General features: G+C 39.7%; 1 long non-coding RNA gene across 2 annotated transcripts; it reads left to right on the top strand.

The window, feature by feature from the left end:
• Nucleotides 1-2,640: 2,640 nt before the first annotated feature.
• Nucleotides 2,641-20,665, top strand: LOC122460742. Of its 2 annotated transcripts, none has more exons than XR_006282217.1 (4): nucleotides 2,641-2,841; nucleotides 13,394-13,509; nucleotides 15,397-15,514; nucleotides 20,424-20,665. It is a non-coding gene; the product is annotated as an uncharacterized LOC122460742 (long non-coding RNA). The 2 variants fall into 2 exon arrangements; XR_006282218.1 differs by having other exon boundaries at nucleotides 2,641-2,862.
• Nucleotides 20,666-21,428: the final 763 nt, after the last annotated feature.

The following is a 21,428-nucleotide window of genomic DNA, read 5'->3' as shown; positions in this document are numbered from 1 at the left end:
ATAGGGCATAGCACATATCCAAACTACAAAATCATTAATCAGCTTTTATACACATTCTAAAACAGACAACCACATGCACTATCTATTCCACATTGTATCATGCACTCTGTGATTGGTACATTAGTTTCTGTGAACCAATCCCTGTACAAATCATAAACTGTTCATGCATCATACATATGCTGTCTGTTGCACATTGCTTACTTCCCTACTATCTCTTTTCACTAGTTACATATCTTACATACTTACAAGGCTACTGTGAATTTATGCTTTGTTCAGTGTTTCATCTCCTTGCTCACAAGAAAACTACACTGTGTGCTGAGCCAAGCTGCCTACTATGCTCAGCTGAGAGAGGACTAAGTAGGCTCTATCTTTTGATCCTTTACCAGTTAGGATCCCTTGAGAAGGGGGTGGGGCTAACTCAGGGAGAACAGGGGTTTAAAGAGCCAGTTCCTAAGAGACCAGAGGAGCTAGGAAGCAGGGGAGTTGTGCAAGGCAGTTTAGGGAGGGAGTGTTAAAAGCAGATACACCGAACACACATACTCGAAACTTAGGCCAATGACCTCGCACATTGCAAAACAAACAATAAATAATTAAGGAAGAAGTCCAGCAGCAGAATGGGGCTTATCCATTTTATTGCACTGTATGCAGCATGTATGATTATCTATCTTGTGGCATGTGTGTGGATACAGTGCAAGCCACTCAGGGCCATCAGAGACACCTTACAGGCTCTTGAGGCCAGAGTGGCTGAACTGAAGGAGCTAAGGGAGACAGAGAGCTACACAGATGAGACTTTCCAGGACACAGTAGAGCAATTCCACCTCCAATCTGACAAACTCTGTGCTGTTGAGGAGGATAAAAATCTCAGGGAAGGAGAGGATCAAGCTGGAGAGGTGCAAAACAATCTCATAGTTAGGATTCTCCTTTCAGATGATGTCATGGTATCCTCTGGCACTGAGGATACGCCTTGTGTGGAGGGAACCACAGTTACTAGGGAGAGCCAGGTAATAGTAATGCGGATTTGTTTATTAGAAATATAGATAGCTGATGGTTCCTGAGGACTGGAGAACTGCCTGGAGGATTGCCAGCTGGATGGGAAGGATGTGGATCTCATAAAACATCTAGACAGACATTTGTGCAGTGCTGGGGACGAGCCAGCGGTTGTGGTACATGTAGGTACCAATGACACAGGGAAAACTAGGAAAGAGGTCCCGGAAGCCAAATTTAGGTTGCTAGGTAAGAGATTAAGTCCAAGACCTTCATGGTAGCATTCTCTGAAGTGCTTCCACTTCTATGCGCAGGGACAGGAAGGCAGGCAGAACGTCAAGGTATTAATGCATGGATGGGACAATGGTTTAGGGAAGAGGGTTTTAGGTTTATTAGGAACTAGGAAACCTTGTGGGAAAGGAGGAGCCTACTAAGGAAGGATAGGCTCACCACAGAGAATGTGAGGGAGATTTCCAAACCTGAGCAAGTGTTTTTAGGTGACAAACCTGAGGAGTTGTCTCAGATTGAGGTCTCAATAGAGGAGGTTTTGGAACAAATTGATAAAGTAAACAGTAATAAGTCAGCAAGACTGTTCCCTCTAAGCTGTGCACGTGTGCGCGTGAACCCTGTGCACACAGCAAAACACCACTCACACAAAAATTTGCACAGAAGCACAAAAATTTGCACAGAAGCAATTTTTTGTGCACACGGCCTGTCAAAAATTTGCACAGAAGAAATTTTTTGCACACATGGCCTGTCAAAAATTAGAGGGAACATTGGTCATCAGGACCAGATGATATTAAGCCAAGAGTTCTGAAGGGATTCAAATATGAAATTGCATAACTATGAACTGCGGTATGTAACTTATTGCTTAAATCAGCCTCTCTACCAGATGACTGAAGGGTAGCTAATGTAACACCTATTTTCCTGGCAATTACAGGCCCATATGTTTAACTTCAGTATCAGGCAAATTGGTTGGAATTATAGTAAAGAACAAAATTGACTGAAACATAGATATACACGATATGTTTGGGAAGAGTCAACATGACTTTTATAAAGGAAATCATGCCTCACCAATCTATTAGAATTCTTTGAGGGTGGCACTAAACATGTGGTCAATGTGGTCAGTAAACATGTGGCGATCCAGTGGATATAGTGTACTTTGGCAAGGTCCCTCATCAAAGGCTCTTAAAAAAACTAAATAGAAATGGGATAAGAGGGAAGGTCTCCTCATAAGATAGGAAGCACAGTGTAGGAATAAATGGTCTGTTTTCACAATTGAGAGAGATAAATAGCAGGGCTCCCCCAAGGACCTGTGCTTGGACCTGTGCTGTTCAACATATTAATAAATGAACTAGTAAAGGGGCTGAACAGTGAGTCAGCACAATTTGCAGATGATACAAAATTACTCAAGATAGTTAAGTCCAAAGCTGACTGTAAAGTGTTACAAAGGGATCTCACAAAGCTGGGTGATTGGCAGATGAAAATGGCAGATGAAATTCAATGTTGATAAATGCAAAGTAATGCATATTGGAAAAAATAATCCCAACTCTACATGCAAAATGATGGGGTCTAAATTAATTGTTACCACTTGTGAGGGTGTGTGCATACCCTGCACTAGGCAGGAAAGGGTTAATCCCACACTCTGGGTGGAGGAAGTACCACCCCTCAGACTGCGCTAGGCATGCTCCAAATGCTGTGTTAGTATAAAGGAGAACAGTCCAGCTTAGTCTGGGTTGATCACCAAGGAGGAAGGACATTGGTTGGAGGCTCCAGCCCAGGAGCCATTACAGCCCTTGCCTGTGGGAGTCACATGGAGACCATGGTGCCCTATGGACTGTAGCTTCAGGAAGCCCGGTAGGAAGTGACCCAGGGAGGGTGAGTGAGTGAGTGGTATCTCCCACTCGTGTAAAGTCAGTGTGTTGTGGTTGGATTCCCTGCTGACCTAGTGGCAAACTACTCTGCCACTGTTAGGGCTCTTGGTCGGAACCCGGTGGAGTTGGGTGGGCCTGGGTCCCTCTACCCCAGCCTCCACCCATTCTGGTGAGGGCCCCCAGTTCTGGCCACTAGGCCACACTGCCCTGTACCTGAGGGCTGCTATATGGACTCTGGCCACTAGGCCACATTGCCATGCACTCAAGGGCCATGGTATCGACTCTGGCCACTAGGTCATACTGCCCTGAACTCAAGGACCACATATTGACTCTGGCTGCTAGGCCATGCTGCCCTGAACTCAAAGGTCACTGTATTGACTCTGGCCATGCAGCCCAGAACCCAAGGGCTGCCGCTTTGACTCTGTCCCTTGGACTTCATCATGGTGAGACCCAAGACAGTCCAGAAGACTGTAACTGTGGTGTCAGCACACCCATTATCCACCCCGACAGGAGACAGGGTGCACATACACCATCACACTACTCAGGAAAGAGATCTTGGAGTCATTGTGGATAGTTCTCTGAAAACATCCACTCACTGTGTGGTGTCAGACAAAAAAAGCTAACAGAAGTTAGGCACCATTAGGAAAGTAATAAACAGAAAAAATCATAATGCCGCTATATAAATCAATGGTACCCCCACACCTAGAATACTGCTTGCAGTTCTGGTTGCCCCATCTCAAAAATGATATATTAGAGTTGGAAAAAGTACAGAGAATGGTAACAAAAATGATTTGGGGGATGGAACAGGTTCCATATGAGGGGAGTTTAAAAATACTGGGACTGTTCATCTTAGAAAACAGATGACTAAGGGAGGATATGATAGAGGTTTATAAAATCATGAATGGAATGGAGAAAGTGTATGGGGAAGTGTTAATTACTTCTTCATATAACACAAGAACTAGAGTTCACCTGATGAAATTAATAGGTAGCAGGCTTAAAACAGCCAGATGAAGTACTTCTTCACACAATGCAAGTCAACCTGGGAAACTTGTTGCCTTGGGATGTTGTGAAGTCCAAAAGTATAACTGGGTTCAAAAAAGAGTTAGATAAGTTAATGGAGGTAAGTCCAGCAATGGCTATTAGCCAAGATGGGTAGGGATGCAATCCTGTGTTCTGGGTGTCCAAAAACCTCCAACTGCCAGAAGCTCTGACTGGACAATAAGGGATTGATCATTTGAAATTGCTCTGTTCTGTTCATTACCTCTGAAGCATCTGGCACTGGCCACTGCCAAGAGACAGGATACTGGGCTAGATGAGCCATTGGTCTGACCCAAAATGGCCATTCTTATGTTCTTACCTGTTGACAATGATGGCACTAAGGGACATAGAGAGAAATGGCTCACTGACTGCTAACTTGACCTGAGTGAATAATTTATAAGAAGTCAGTATTTTTTTCTTTCCCCCTCTCTTTATGGCTTGTCCATAATTTCCTCCAGTTTACTTGTTGTTTGAAATTATTTGCTGAATAATGTCTGTGAATAAACAAAATATACATTCATTTCTCATGACTATTCTGCAAAATTGATTAGAATTTGCTGGGTCTCTGAAGAGTTCTGCCAACAAACACATTAGCTATAATATTTGTGGCAAGAACACAATATGGTGGTGAACACAGCCAAAGTTTCTGAAGTCTGAAAGAATATGAGTAGTGGAAATGGTCTTGTAGCAACCACCCTACTCTTTTGCTGGCTTTGCTTACCCCACTCCTTTCTCTACACAAATTAATTAAACAATGTAAGCAGGCTCAGGTGGCTAACATAGTGTAGGAGGCAATGTTGATGAAAAGCACTATAGAAGTGCCCTATATAATCTCCAAGCAAGATTTGCTCCATGCTATGGAGTGGGACTTTGGAACAAGAAGTAGAGAGAACCCCTGAAGGTTCCCTCACCAGAGCATGCTGGATCTGTACATTTTGGGAATATTTTGACCTTCAGCCTATCTGGATACATTTTATAAAAGATGCTTTTTCTTTGGGTTTGGTCACAGAGACCCCCTTGGGACTGTCACCTGATGTGCTAAGACTACCTCATAGCCTATTTTCCCTGTCAGCCTAGGACTCCAGAACCCTGTCTTGTTGAGCCAGACACACAAGCCTGCTGCAACACAGACCCAGGGTCTGAACCATGTCCCCAAAGCTGCAGGCTTTAACTGAAAACCACGCAGCAGGTACTCCTGTCTCCAGCACCAACACCCAGCTCCCAATAGGATCCAAACCCCCAAATGAATCCGTTTTTCTCTGTATAAAGCTTATACAGGGGAAACTCAGAAGTTGTCCACCCTCTATAACACTGATATGTTATAGATGATATGTTATGATATGTTATGATATAACTAGAGATATGCACAACTGTTTGCTCTCCCAGGTATTAATTACCCACTCTGGGTTAATTAGAAAGCAAAAGTGATTTTATTAAATATAAAAAGTAGGACAAGTAATAACAGACAGAACAAAGTAATGACAGGTTTTAGAACAAAGTAAGTTACCAAGCAAAATAAAACAAAACACGCAAGTCTAAGCCTAATGCAGTAGGAAACTGAATATGGGAAATCTCACCTTCAGAGATGTTCCAATAAGCTTCTTTCACAGACTAGACTCCTTCCTAGTCAGGGCCCAATCCTTTTCAGACCAACTTTGTGGCTTAGGGCCTGGGTCCAGCAATCACTCACACCCCCTATAGTTACAGACCTTTGTCCCAGTTTCTTTCAGGCATCTCTTTGGTGCAGAGAGGCGATCTCTTGAGCCAGTGGAAGACAAAATGGACAGGCTTCCAGGGCCTTTTTTATTCTCTCTCTTATGGGCAGAAACCCATTTGTTCTTCTGTGAAAAGTCACAGCAACAAGATGGAGCTTGTAGTCACCTGGGCAAGTCACATGTCCACGAATGATTCAGTTTTTTGTAGACTGATGCCATTGTTTACATATTAGTTTGAACATTCCCAGGAAAGCTCAGATGTGGATTGGCATCTCCCAAAATCCATTTTCAGTTAAGTGTTTCTTCACTGGACACTTACTGAGAATAGTCCTTTCTCAAGAAGCTGGCCAAATGCTTCACTGAGGCTACTTAGAATCAAACACATTGAGATACAAGTACATAGCCAATATTCATAACTTCAAATACAAAAATGATACATACATACAGACCGTATAATCATAACCAGCAATTTACAACCTTTCTATAGACACCTTACTTGACCTCCTTTGTACAAGACTTGCAACTATAGGACCCTGGTTCCAACAATGATCTATATGGTCACAGTTCATGTCAATAACATCACATTTGCCTTTATGTTAAATCTTAGTCTAATAATTCAAGGCTCCCGTAATCTGTGATGTAGCATCCAGGATAATGATTACACTTAAATCAATAGTTAAAGAAAGAGTTTGAGGTTTTTCTGCCTCTGATATTCCTATTAAAAATGGCACACACACACACACACACACACACACACACACAGTGTGGCAGTTTGGCAACATCTGTTTTGAGAAATAAAACCTATAAATAAACTCTAAACTTTGTCCCACATGTACAACAAATACTGAGGCCACAGTGGTCTAGAAGGACCAAATTGTGAGTCATAGCACTAGCACCTCAAGACTGATCACAGATAACTCAGTTCACATTTCATTTGTTATATTTTTAAAAGTGTAAATATCTTTCTGTTTCTCTGCAGTGTTAGTTTCTAGGGGACTGGGGAGAAATCTTCCATGCAGTTGTTTTCAATAGTTTAAGCTTATGTGGTCCCAAGTAACATTTCAGGGTGTCTCAGAGACCATCATATTTACCATATACCAACACTGTTTGATGGCTGCAATGGCAACAGCCATTTCATTAACAACTGAGCTAATGCTAACACAGTAGCTCACAGTTTGCAATCATAGTTATTCCAGTTTCATAGGTTTAGGAGAATTAGCAAAAATAAACTTTGCATCCTGGAGTGCTGAGAAATGAATGACTTGATGTATGAGTGAAGGAAATGTATATCATGCATGTATGGCTCGCAGAAGGACAAATCACATTCAATTCTTTCTTTATTAGAAGACCCATAAAAGTAAACACATAGAAGCAAATTTTTAGCTACTCTATGCTACTCTATGATCTTTTCAAGCTTTTTTAGGAAGTCTTTTGCATCATGTACAAAATTAAATATCCATTTCAGTATTATGGTTTATTAAAGGTATTGGCAATGAAGCAAAGTGTAGAATGAAGTTGTTTTAAAAGTACAATTTAAGAATGATTTAACATATCTTGAATACAAGGGATCAGATTCACTGAGGCCTCTTCAGATGACATTAGGTATCCACAAAGTGGCACAAAGCCCTGGTCTTCTGGGATCTGTAGTTAGCCAAGACCATCCCTGAAATGGGTAGTGCTGACCAGAGACAGGATGTGGCCATCACAGTTTATGGATGTACTGTTTCAGCCATTTGCATTGCCACTTCTTCCTGGTGAGCTTCTATGGAACCCTCAGTGAAGATTAAAATTTTCTTTTTATGTGCTGATGTGTGTGTCAAATAGACTTCTAATTGAAACAGATAAGGCGATAGTAGGGCCATGCAAATGGAACAGCTCAAATGTATTGAAATAGATATTCCTAACCAGACCAAAGATAAAGTAAGAATATGGCTGGCCCTGTGGAAACTCTCCTCAACCCTTTGCGCAGAACACAAGGCGTCTGCTACTTGCAGGAAGTCAAGTGCTGGTCTAAGCCATCTGACACTAAAGACAATAATCTATAAGGACTCCTGCAACAGTGCTAAGACCAGTTCAGAGCATTTTGCTATGTAACAATCCTTCATGAATTCTAATGGTCTGTTATGCTGTTGCTATGTTTGGTCCAGTATTCTGGCATATTGTGCTGATACCTGGTAGTCTGTTATGATTACCAGGAAGTCCTTACTATCCCTGGACATCGTTAAAGGTCACCTAATTTCCAGACTCAGTCAAGAACCTGATCCTGCAAGGTGCTGAACCTCCTCAACTCTCATTAGTCCCAAATATTATATAAGCTCCTTTGGAAAAAAGAAAGCTGGCCAGGAATCAAACTGAAAAACTCTTCATACCAGAAACACTAGTTGGTCAAATTACTATATGAGTATTTGGTGTTGTTCTTCTTAATCAAACTTTCGTGTGGAAACACTCCAGGCTTTCTTCTGTTGCTTATGTTATTTCGGTGGTACTTCCTTTTATTTACCTAAGGATGTTTTGTTTTAATTAATGTTTATGACTGGCTTCATCACCAAAGAAATACCGACAAAGTACTGAAGTGGATGTGCTTTGTTTATGGGTTTTGAATCTAATTATGTCATCTATAAAAATAGACCAAATAATTTTGTTTGTCTGCCAAAAATCAATTCTTTATCACTGGATTGCAGATCTTCATTTTTTTTCATTTAAAAATAATAAAAGTTGTTTACTGATCATTATAAAACTAGTCTATATGGAGGTTTTCATTTATTAAATTTCAGTATGTTATGCTAAAAGGAGATGTTATATTTATCACTGAGATGTACCTTCTTTCCAGTAATGAAAATTTGCTAGAAATCACTTTATTAATATTCAAGAGCCCATTCCTGCAAACCTCTTTTTGTGTGACCAATTCTGTAATCATATTTCATATGATGAATTTTCAGTGCGAGTAACTACATGAGTAAGGGTTTACAAGATAAGACCATTAGGGTTGCTACCTTTTATGGAATGGGGGAAGCTAATAACACTTAGATATTGTTGTGCAAATATTTTATGCAAATATTTTAATTAGTAATTTATGTGTTCATTTAATTGGCATATTTGGATATGATCACAAACTTCCTTTTTAAAACAATGTGTGTAATTTAGTGGTGGTGAAATGCATCATGATGACAGCTCTAGTGAAAGAGATCCTTTATTTATCTACAGGTCAGCAATAGGGCAAGCTGCCACCATGCACACTGCCCTACCAGCCTTCCTCAATCGTGATCTAGGGGACACTTCCTCTTACAGGGGATAATTCAGTCTCTATGGACCATGACATTCTCCAGATAACTGAATCTGCCAAACTAAGAAGATGACAACATTTCACATTTTAGGGCTTACGATACAGATTTGTTAGTTCTGTGCTCAGGGTGCCTCTCCTCCATAGACTGGAAAATATGGAAGATGCACAGTGGTATCACTGAGGCAAAATCGAACTACTAACCATTTATAAACTATTTAGTACACATACAGTATATGCTTCTCGTTTTGTTGTCTAATGCAAGAGCCATGTATCTCCACCCACCACTCAACCTCACCATCATATGGCCAATATCATAAGTGTCAGCGAATCTGTGGGAGGGATGTGAAGAAGTAGATAGTAATGACCTGTGGATTAAAATTGGACAAGCAGCAGGCCACAGAGTTGTGAAGCACCTTGAAAGAGAGGACAAAAGAGCTTTACCTTGATGTAGGGGAAGCCAGCACATGGAGTCAAAGGTGGTGGTGGGGAATGTAGTCAGAGCAACTGCAAAGTTCAGCAGCTTGACCAGAAAGGGAAAAATGGGTGTTAGGGAGGCCAGAGGTTACATTATCTAAGATGGGAGAAGGACAAGTGTTTTGGTTGTCTAGACAAAAAAGGAAAGGGAAGATCTTAGAAATGTTTGGAGGAAGAAGCAGCAAGATTTGGACAGTGTGTTTGTGTGGGCAGGAGAGGAAGGGACTGCAGATGACTCCCACATTATGAGCTTGGATGAGAAGCAGGATTATGGATGTAAAAATGACAGAGAATTGGGCGGGGGGAGAGTGCAGAGGGTTTGGAAGAAAACATGAAGAACTAAGCTCTTGGTTTTGGTCTGGCACACCGAAAGGAGTGCACAAAAGAGAAAGCAACTGGATCTGGCCAGCTGTGAATTCTGCCAATGTGGTGAGCTTACCATTGTTCAGAGCTGATGTGGCCATGGCCAGCATCTGTGCCATTCCACACTTGAGTCTGGTGCACAGAGTGTCTTGAAGCATGGCCAGAGTGCTCTGAGTCTGGCTATGCTCGACTAGAGTATGATTCTTATGGTACTGAAGCTAGCTGGTGTAACTATGTTGGCTACACTGGGTCACCTACCTTGAAAATCAGGGATCTGTGTAACCCCTCTTTTGCTGCAATGAGCAGAAGTCTGGTGCAGCAGAAACTCTGCACCAAGGAGTTCAGTTTTGGCTGTGTTAAGTTCAAACCAACACCATGACTTGCCTGAGGAACTGTCAGGAGCTGTATTAAGACAGATCAGAGAGACTGTGTTGCCTAACGGCTAGAGCAGTATAAATGGAATCAACAGTTCTGGGCTCTATACCCTGCTGTGCCAATAACTAGAATAATATCTTGGGTAAATCACTTCAATTCCTGGTGCCTCAATTTACTCATCTATAAAATTGGTATAACAACTATTTCACAGCAATGTGATGAGGATTAATTAATTAAAATTTGTAAATTGCTTGAGAGCATTGTTTAAAATATTTATAAGTGCGAAGTTCTTCAATGTGAATAACATAGCTACACACATGACAACAATGGAATGGCAGGCACTAACAGTTTCTTCATCTGTTAAATGGGGATAATGATACTGATTTCTTTTGTAAAGCGGTTTGAGATCTACTGATACAATGCTATATAAAAGCTAGGCATTATTATTATTTTATTCATGTAACTACTCCTCTTTTTCCATGATACATATTCTCTGATTGAGTGCTGACTGAATAACATTAAGATATACTGGTACGGTTGTCAGAGCCAATATGAAACCTATGTTAAAGATTAGATTTATTTTTAAATTTCCCCCTGAGCAGTGAAAAACTATTGGAGTGCTGCAACCAATCCCAGATTCTCTGCTGAGTGACACTAAATGCTTGGTCATGCTGCTTGTTGGCAATAATAGGCACACTCATACACCTGATAAAAATAGAACACATCATTCCTCTGTTACACTCAGCCACCTGCTCCATTGTTGTGACTAGGAAGGGGACTAAAATGTACATTAATTCTGTTCTTTTAGTTCCTAAAGTGTGCAGTAGGTCTTGGGAAACATATAGATAGTGCATTTCATCCAGAAGGTTCCAAGGAGACACGTATAGAACCACTGAAATGCAGCCACCTCTGCGGTGGAATTCAGCAGATGTTTAACTCTCCAAAACAGTCTAGACAGGAAAGAATACTGTATCCAAATGAAAGTGCAGATGGAATTGAAGCCAGAACAATGGTACTAACATCATAGTGCTAACTATTAAATTTTTTTAACTTGCTTATCTTAAATAATGCTGTAATTGCCTTTGTGACTTTCCTTTACAGGCATGAAAAGAAATAGGTTCTTGGAGAGGAGATTAACAATCTGGCTGTTGGAAACAATTTAATATCTCCATATTGGCTGCTCTGTGAGAAGGAGCATTATTCTTAATACCTACAACTTTGTTAATTATTGGTAAACTATGTTTTATAGCTATTGTTTGAGACTGTAACATTATGAGCCACTCCATAATATTTTAGCTTTCTATATATATGCAAAGTAGAAAGACATATAAGTTTAAAAGGAAAAAGATACATAAGTTAAAAAAAAACTAAACTCAGCAACATATCTCAATCTGCCTTCTTTCTGCTAGATGACTGAAATTGTCTATGTTTAGGTGGGATCCACGCTTGAAAAAAAATGGTTTTTATCTGCTCTCAGCTAAATTTGAAATCTTAACTACTTTTTTTCTGAATAAAAAAACAATAGTAGAATGGAACAAAATTTGGTTTTGTATTGAGCCTTTCCTCCCCAACAAGTCTATTTCTGCTGTCACAGCAGTTTTACACTGATGTAATCCATTGATTTCAGTGGTATTACTCCTGATTTACACCAAGTAAGCAAGAGCAGGATCAGACTCAGAGTGGAAAACCTGTACAGATAAATAGAGCAGCCATTATGTGCTTAGCTGTAACACACATGCAGTGTTGGACACTGGAGCCTGTTTTTATCCTTTTTAGAGAAGCACTTTGCAGCCGGAGAGCTTGAATTAAAAGTGCTCATTAATTTCCAGCTAGATTTTGCAGGCTTTTACAATTTGGTATGCTCCTAGAGCCACCTGCTTTTTTATTTGGATTATAAAGGGCTAAAAAGAGTTTAAGAATACTTAAAATTTGTTTGTTCGGTTTCTTCGTGGGATTGAGATAGGCAGCTCTGGCTAAACAACTGGTGTGAAATCCTGGCCCTGTTGAAGTTAACGGGACTTTTGGGATCAGTGTTTCACCCTGATGCCTCCAGAACTATGATTAACAGGTCTGCTCTCTCTCTAATGTGGGTAGCAAGATGTGTACACAGTCTGTATATAATTAAGCCATGATGTGTATGTATAGTTCAGATCTGTGTAATACCAAGATTGTTTACTCATCACTCACTGTAAAATTAAATATATATTGGTGTTCAATACTTTATTTTGAAACTTGCACATATACATTACTAATCACACATTTGAATCTAAGATTGTTGGAAGATGGTGGGAAAATATTTACTTTCAAATCATGTCCTTATTTTGATCAGAGGTCTCTGCTGCAATTAAAGCTCATGCAATTCAGGTGTCACAGCTTCCACACTTCAGACCAACTTTCCTGCTTAAAAAAAGAACAAGGCTAAATGAAAGAATCAAGTGCTAACTCCCCCTCCATCCTGAGCAGAAGTGAAACAGAAGGGTTCTTCCAGGGAACTCCTGCAGAGAACAAGGAAGCAAGTTCAAAGAGATTTGTGTGACCTTTATGTTCAGGAAAATGAGTCAACTGACAACTTGAACTTGCAAATCTCAAATTAATGCTTAAACAAAATGTGGCCAATGTGTGGTCCAAATACTGCTTACTGTGTGTTATTACAATTACTCTATATTTATATTAGTGTAAATTACAGCAAAAATTTGCACTGTAGCTTTCACAACAATCAATGAGGTTGTACTGATATAAATGAGGGGAGAGGTCAGTAGAGTTATTCCAAAAATGCATCAGTGTAACTGAGAGCAGAATTTAACCTCAGTTATGTTGCACTAAGAACAAATCAGATGATGGGAAGAGCATTTCCATTCCATGTGCAGAGCCGAAGATCATGCACAGGTTCAAGAGAAATGCCAATGTCAAGTTAGAAATAAAAGAGGACCAATAACACCCAATGAAATTAAAGCACCCATCAAAGATATCAAACAGGGGATAGCTCCTGATCTTGACAAAATCCAAGATAAAATTCTAATTAAGCAGTTAACAAGAGTCTGTTGCTAAATATGGGTGAATGAACAGGTGTCATAAGACTGGGAAGATAGTTTCATCATGGCATTTCCAAAAAGGGTGATCTTACTGAATGCACGAACTGGAGAGGAATCCTACTGCTAGCAATCCCTGGCAAAGTATCGGCTACTGTTATGCTGAATAGAATGAAGAGGCAGTGGATGAAAAGAGAAGAACAGGCTGGGTTCCATCCAGGTAGATCATGTTTTGACCAGATATTCACTCTTTGACAGATCTTCAAAAAAAGCTACTGCTTGGCAAACTACTATAATCAATGGAGGAACTGGACTGCCCAACGTGTCAGGGGCACATTTATCCATATAACTGTCCAATTCCTTATTGAATCTTGGTAAGTTCTTGACCTCATCAGCTTCCTATGGCAGTGAGTTTGTTCCATAGTTGAATTACGAGTTTTGTGAAAAAATATTTCCATTTATCAGTTTTGAATTTGCCACCTTTAAATTTAATTGAATGTCCCCATTCTCCATTTTGCCTCAGTCTTCCTGTTTCTGCATTCAACCAATTATGAACTGAACTTACTAATAATGTTGATATTTTGGGGGAGATTATATTTTAATGCTCATGAAAGTTAAAGAATATTGAGCTAAGCACAATACCTGAAAGCTTTGTGCAAGTTTATTGATTCAGCTCTGTGAATATCTTGTATTTCAGTCTTGGTCAGCAACATTCTTGAGATTCCAGTCTGAGCACTCAGCTAAGCATTGAACAAAACATTTGTCAAACTTAATGGGACAATTCTGATGTAGTCAAATATCTAGAAGAAACAAGACAGGATAGGTCTGACTCTCCACTGCCTTGCACCTATGTCATTGTCATTTGTTGTCATTTACACATGTACCAAGGAAATGCAATGTAGGTGCACTTTGTTGGGAGAAGGAAGGTAAGTTCCACCCTTTGCAGGGCTCCAGTAAAGACTGGTTTACAGTAGCAACTTATGTCAGAATAACTACGTCGCTTAGAAAATCCACACCCTAGAACGATGCAGTTATACTGACATAGCGATGTGTACACTGGGAGTTACGTCAGTGGGAGGGCTTTTCCTGTCCACATAATCCAGCAAGAGGCGGTAGCTAACTATGCCAACAGGAGAAGCCCTCCTATTGGGCTAGCCAATGTCTTCACTGAAGTGCTACAGTGGTGCAGCTGCATCAGTGCAGCTGCAGCATTTTAAGTGTAGACAAGCCCTGAGTAACTTCTCCTGGGAGCAAGTAGGAAGCAGGGCAGGAACTGTGAATTAGTTCCTTCCCTGAGTTGCTCCTGGATCAGCACAGCTACATAGAACCTGATGTCCTGGGCTTAGAGCTAAGCCTCAACCTAGTTCAATGTAATTAAATAAACAAAATCATTATCACTTGCATATCTAAAGCACCCCTTTCTGGCCAAGATAGCAAGTACCTTAAGTAATGAATAAATTACAAAGCAGAAAAGCATTCAGAAAATACCCTCACAAAATAGTAAAAATGCAAATATTTTGTTTTGTTTTTAAGCTGAGGACCAGACTTCTCAGTAAACTCTTTATGTTAGTCTTTGGCATGCAGTTTTTAGTGACTCAGATGCAGTGTTACTACACCTCTACCCCTATATAACGTGGTCCTCGGGAGCCAAAAAATCTTACCGTGTTATAGGTGAAACCGCATTATATCAAACCTTGGCCTCGGGCATTTCCATTATTAATAGTCACTTCCTGCTCCCTGACTGATTCCTCAGAACCCCCAACACATCCAATCCCCCCACCCTGCTCCCTGTCCCCTGACTGCCTCAACCCCTATCCACACCCCCGCCCCATGACAGGCCCCTCGGGAATCCCACGTCCTATCCAACTCCCCAGTTCCCTGTCCCCTGACCACCCCGCCCCCAGAACCTCCGAACCATCCAACCCCCCCTGCTCCCTGTCCACTGACCGCCCCCCGAGACCCTCTGCCCCTTATCCAACCCCTCAGCCCTGGCCCAGCACCCTTAACACACCATTCAGAGCAGCGTGTCGGAGTCAGACATGCTGATGCGCTGATCTGCTGGAGCATGCAGCCCCACCCGCTAGAGCGCTGCTTTACTGCATTATATCCAATTTTTTGTTATATCAGGTCATGTTATATTGGGGTAGAGGTGTATAATTAAAAGAAGCAAACAAGCCTTTACTGTAAATCTGGGCCTGGCTGCATTGGTATCCAGCTGTTAGATGAAGTTTACATTAATAAAATGTTTGTCTCTTACCCAGGGGCTTTCTGAGTAGCCTGTATAAAGAACTCCGGAAAAATGAAGAGTAGATTTGTTCCTAGCAGGCAGGAAGGAAGTTGTCAGGCGGAAAAAGGATATGGACCTGTTTGCATGCGAGGGTCAGTATTTGCTTGCTGGATATTTCCGCTGTGTCCACACGACAAGAAAATCCTTAGTTTCCTGCACTGGACAAATAGCAGGAAAGGGTGTGAGAGTTATTGAATGACATTATCATCTTATAGCCTCATCGGTGAGGAAGGCTGCTTATCAAAACTGATAGGAGTGAACTGAATTTTTGTAGCTGACATGAGGTGGTGAAATTTTTAAGGGATTCTTCTTTAGACTTCTTTATCTCTGTTTAGCTATTGTAGTATAAAGAAAAGGAGTACTTGTGGCACCTTAGAGACTAACACATATATTTGAGCATAAGCTTTCATGAGCTACAGCTCACTTGAGCTGTAACTCACGAAAGCCTATGCTCAAATAAATGTGTTAGTCTCTAAGGTGCCACAAGTACTCCTTTTCTTTTTGCGAATACAGACTAACATTGCTGCTACTCTGAAACCTATTGTAGTGTATCATTCTTCCTTTAGCTTCATGAATTTCTGCCAGCTTTTTTATTTTCATCTAACTGCACAATCAGGGTGGGGAAATTTCTAAAGCCTTGTTTGATTTTGTTCTTAATAGAGCCATGGGAGATTAGAAGAACTAAAACCTGAATAAAATAGAGGCTTTTTTGGTCATAATTTATGTATATATAATCGATGAACTACAAATGTATCAGGTATCTATTCCATTCGCCTATGTGCATAGACAATATGAAGTACTGATCATCTGTCAATGAATTAAACAATTTCTAACTATAAGTCTGATCCTGAAAAAACCCCCTTCCAAATGAAGTACTTACTCCTTCAAGTAATTCCACTGAAATCAAAGAGACTACTCAGGATAATAAGCACTATTCCAGGATCAGGCAGTGTGGTTAAATCCTCTATCAATGTTCTTTTAAATGTGCAAATGTATTTTTATTTACTGTGTTCACAACCTTTTTTGGCTTACTTTCTGTTAAGATTTCCAGCATGCAAGTTTAATAATGTGAATATTTATCAGAAGCAACATTTTGGGTTGAATGTTTGTGTATTCACCAAAAGCAATTTTCAGAGCATATATTCAGTTGTAAAATTTGCTCTCTGCAGTTTCTGCTGTGGTGGTTTGCTATGCAAGTTATCAAAACAGGGTTCCAAAACAAAACTATGTTGTGAATGTGACTAACAAATGCTGCACTCATTTAGAGCTGTGAATATTCATAAATTTGCTAATGAACTGCAGGTGAGGAATTATTCAATGAAGAAATTAATAAATCTTCTGGAAAAATCTCCCAAACATGTGCAAATGGAAAAAAAGGATGAAATATGTCAAGTAAATTATTTGTCATGTCATTAACTCAGCACTACAAAAGTCAAAATTCAAATACTATTTCTGACTTTATAATTACTCCATGTATTTAAATGGCAGGATTATGCATGTGATTTCAAGTTGCAAGTGTCATTTAAATAGTAGCATCTCACACCTTGAGTCAGCTAATAATTACTTTGCGGCAGTTAATTAGGTCAACAGATATGTACAACTCTTAGTACAACTCAGGCCTAACTTTTTCTTGTGCTTTTGGAAAGTTATTCACATTTATTGCATACTAAATGACGGATTTCGACTGAGGTTGGCTAGGCACGTAAGCACTCTATAGTTGTTGGTTTTTAAAAAAATACATTTTGCATTAATCTACATAATAGCAAACACACATACTTCAGAAAGTTGCAGGCAGAGTTATTCATTTACAACAGATGGCACAAGGCAGGAACATGATGAATTGGTAGGTGGGACCTGAACTAGCAGGCACATAAATAAAGTATCCTCCAAGCTACTTTGGGGATCTAGTTTGTTCAAAAAGAAGAAAGAATGATGGGACAAAATATTTGCATATCATCTTTTGTTCACTGTAATCCCCCAACATGTGCCCTTTAACTGAAGAATGTTGCTACCTAATCATAATTTTGAATGTCTTCAGTCTGGTAAGCCTCTTTTAGATACATCTTCATCATCTCCAAAACCACTGCAACAGTAACAGAGTTTCTGTAGTTATTTTTATGTTTACTGATCTAATGTCCCTGTACATTTTACAAAGCTTGTAGTTACATATAGAGCCAATCACCTTCATATGCTTAGCAAAGTCCCACATAGGCAGTTTTAAACATTGATGCCATTTAATGTATGATGAGATTATTTCACCGAATGAATAATGTTTAAAAAGATGCCCATTTAATCATTTGTTTTATGATTAATGCCACAGCATTTTAATGTCCCCAGAAACCACCAGCATATGAAGCAAATAAGTTAACAAACATTTATCCATACCACAACTCCAGCACTAAAGAAATTCCCTAATCTCTCACACCAAACTTAAATGTTGAGTATTGGTGTAGGGAATCTTTTATTTTAGATAAAGACGAAGAAGTAGAAAAGGCCGAACGGTAGAGTTTACAACCTCTTTTCTCAGGTGTAAATCACTAAATAGGCAGTGGAGAACCAGAGCCAAAGTCTCTATGGGAGAGCAAAGAGAAAGCAGAATGAGGATCTCACTTCATCCTCCATCTTGGATTCTATCACAGCCATGTTTCCTCCCCACCCATACATACACAGTAGACAAACAGAAGATTTTGTACATTCAGAGGGGCAGTTCACAGTGAATAGATTCATTGCAACATAAAACATTCCTGCCACTTACTTTCATGCCATAACTTCAAAGCCATTAGTATTCCAGAGCTTCAGGAGAGGTGCGATGTTAGCTACAGTGCTTACTTTGAAAATTTAACATGGCTTTTTCATAAGAGCCTGGTAGAAAAAAAATTCCCCTGGCTATGGGAGAGATTCCCCTTGTATTGTTTTGAAAAGTCATGACCAATCAAAATTAATGCAATTTCTGCAGCTAGCCCTTATTCTTTGGAAAAAGACATAAATCATGAGTTTTTCTATGTATTTTGTAGTCATCATAGGAGGTATGCAGACTGTCTGTTTCGGATTAAGTTGTGATCACAGTAATTCTACCAACTTTTCCCTAACAACTGAAGGGAGAGTAAAAGGCATTACAGAACATTTTTTGGCAGGAGAAAAATATGAAAAAATGAATGCTTGGCCTCTTGAAAAAATGTGAAGCATGTGCATTGCAAATTATCCTTGATTTGCAAGGGACAACACCTTCCCCAAATCCAAGAGTCTAAGGATTACATCCTGGAAGTTCTGACTGAGTGGAATGTCTTTGGTAGTTTTGTGGGCATGTTGGCAGTATCACAAAATAATCCATGCATTTTGTTTTACAATTTGGGATGTTAAGGGATCGCTGCTCTGGAGAAGTCCAAAGTAGAATTAATATCCTCCATGAAGGTACACAGAGTTTTCTTCCTGTCAGCATTATGTTCATTGATCAGGGAAGTAAAATGTTTTGTGTGCCGTTTATAGACCCCACATGTGCCACAAAAATGTAGTTCTTATATATTGTGTTTTCATTTATCAGTCTCCAAGCTCTTTACAAACTAAGATCAGTATCTCATTTTATGGATGGGAAAACTGAAAGGCAAACTAACTTGTCGAAAGTCAGATAGCAGGTTAGTGGGAGAGACAAGAATAGAACCTCTGTCTCCTCATCCAGTGCCCTATCCAATGGACCACGCTACCTTACGTATAGACACCAACTATGGTACAGCTGGTATACTATTTCAGATTGGGGTTTATTTTTTTTAACTTGCACACCATCTGTCCTGTGAGTGAAAAACAAGTGAGCTATTTTAACATTCTCCCTACTGCTCTCTTTCCTTCCTTCCTTCCCTCCCCCTGTGGACCTGGAAAAAGAAGAACAGAATGGTTTTTAAATATAATGGCTTATATGTATGCATATATATCTGGTTTATATAAAACCTAGGAAGCTGTCCCCAAAATTTCTAAGACCATGTTTTGTTAAAAAACCAACCTGTATTATTCTTTGCCTTTTCATGTAAAATACTGCCAACTTTCTAAATCTACCACAACACTTCTGATCCTCCCCAGGAGGGTAAAGTGTATTGAAGTGATTAGATGCTATCCTTATACTTATCTGCCTCTAAGATGGTGATTTATCACAAAAGACTCAAACTACTGCATTATCAACTACACCCTTTAAATGTCTCTTCTTCTATCTCTCTCTTTCTCACTAATCAGCAACAGGAGAGACAATGTAGTAAGCACAGTGTATACTGTAACCTCCTTTATCAGTAAACATATTTACTATTTAAGTTCATAGGATGTGATTATAGAAATGGAAAAGAACTATTAGATTGCAAAAGTCCGTCCTCCTCCGAGAGCAGGATATATGTATGTCCCAGATAGTGGATATATCAGATATTGAACCAAAACTGAACTTGATCTTAACAAAATGTCTTGGGCCTAATTTGGATCTCACTTATGCTGGTTTAGACTGGAGCAACCGTGAGCAGTTTCAGGTCAGATTCACTGTTGCCTTATGGCTTCTCTATGCTGTACAGACAAAAGACAAAGGGCAGGCAGAAGGGTGTCTGCCTTACCAGACCCAGTGAATAGCAGCTGCTCAGGGTAGAGCTGGGTGAAATGTTTCAGCCAGAACTTCTGTTTTTCAGTGAAAGATGCAGATTTGGCAACACAAAAACCTTTTGCTAATTTGTGTCATTTTTGCCAAATTGTAAAAAAAAAAAAACAACAAAAAAACCCTAAAAAATGTTTCCAACTCTCCAAACCTTTTCATTTTGACATTTTCTAAATGAAGTATTTTTATTTTTTCCATTCAGAATTATTTTTTTTTCAAAATTTATTTTAATGTTATTTAACAACAGTCAAAAATGTTTAAAAAGAATCAATCAATTTTGTCAAAATGAAACATTTTGCTTCCCCCCCCACTTTTTTTTTGATTTGCTGAAAATTTCAAAACATTTAGTTTTCGAAACAATTTTTGTCTTTATTTTTCAGAATCACAGTCCAAGTGAAAAGCCTGTTATTCATCCAGTTCCATTCGGGGGGTCTCTTTGCTACTCTTGTACAAGTCTTAAAGGCAGGGAGTGCTCTGGGGCTGGAGTGGGTGCTGACAGGAAGAACAGTCAGTGGACCGAGTGCTCTCCAAGTGGAGATGGAAGTGTTTTGACCTATAAAGACCTGAAATCTCTTGGGATCTGCCTATCTGAGAGAGTCTTTCTGTGTGATACTGTTCTGTTCAATGACAGGTTTCAGAGTAGCAGCCGTGTTAGTCTGTATTCACAAAAAGAAAAGGAGTACTTGTGGCACCTTAGAGACTAACAAATTTATGCATAAATGCATAAATGCATCCGATGAAGTGAGCTGTAGGTCACGAAAGCTTATGCTCTAATAAATTTGTTAGTCTCTAAGGTGCCACAAGTACTCTTGTTCTGTTCAATGGCGGCACTCAAATTGGCCTCCTCTTGGTACAATAAGAGAGAGGGAGCTGCCAAAGAGGGAACTCATTGTCCATGAGAGGCCTTCACCTTTGGAACCTACTCTCCACTTTGAATGGAAATAGCCCACATTTGCAACCTCTGAGTTATGCTGCAAGTCCCATCTGTTTCTCCAGGCTGTGTCAGAGAAAGGAACATAAAAAGAGCTGCTGTACATGGGATAAAGATAGCTATTGTTTGGGCTTGATGTATTTTGGTTTATCTCCTGATTTGAGGAACTTCTGGTTTTACTTTTGATTTATGATATTTTTAATTTTTGGTAAAACCACCTTCATCTGTATGTGCTTTTTGTGCACATTTATTTGTTGAACTATATAAAAGACATAAATACACCAGGCAGTTTGCCTTCTCTTCATTTTTAATTTAAGTTGATAGATCCAATGTTGAAACAATGATAAAGCAGGACATTTAGTACAAAATTTTCTCTTTGAAAAGATGATGTTGATTCCAATCAATAGTTTTGATTTGGCTCAGTTTATTCATTGGTCAATATGGCTATGTCTAA

This window comes from Dermochelys coriacea, chromosome 6 (assembly GCF_009764565.3).
Source record: "Dermochelys coriacea isolate rDerCor1 chromosome 6, rDerCor1.pri.v4, whole genome shotgun sequence".
NCBI classification, from domain to species: domain Eukaryota; kingdom Metazoa; phylum Chordata; order Testudines; family Dermochelyidae; genus Dermochelys; species Dermochelys coriacea.
Note: the sequence above shows the minus strand (reverse complement) of the source record. Positions and strands in the feature narration are given on the sequence as shown.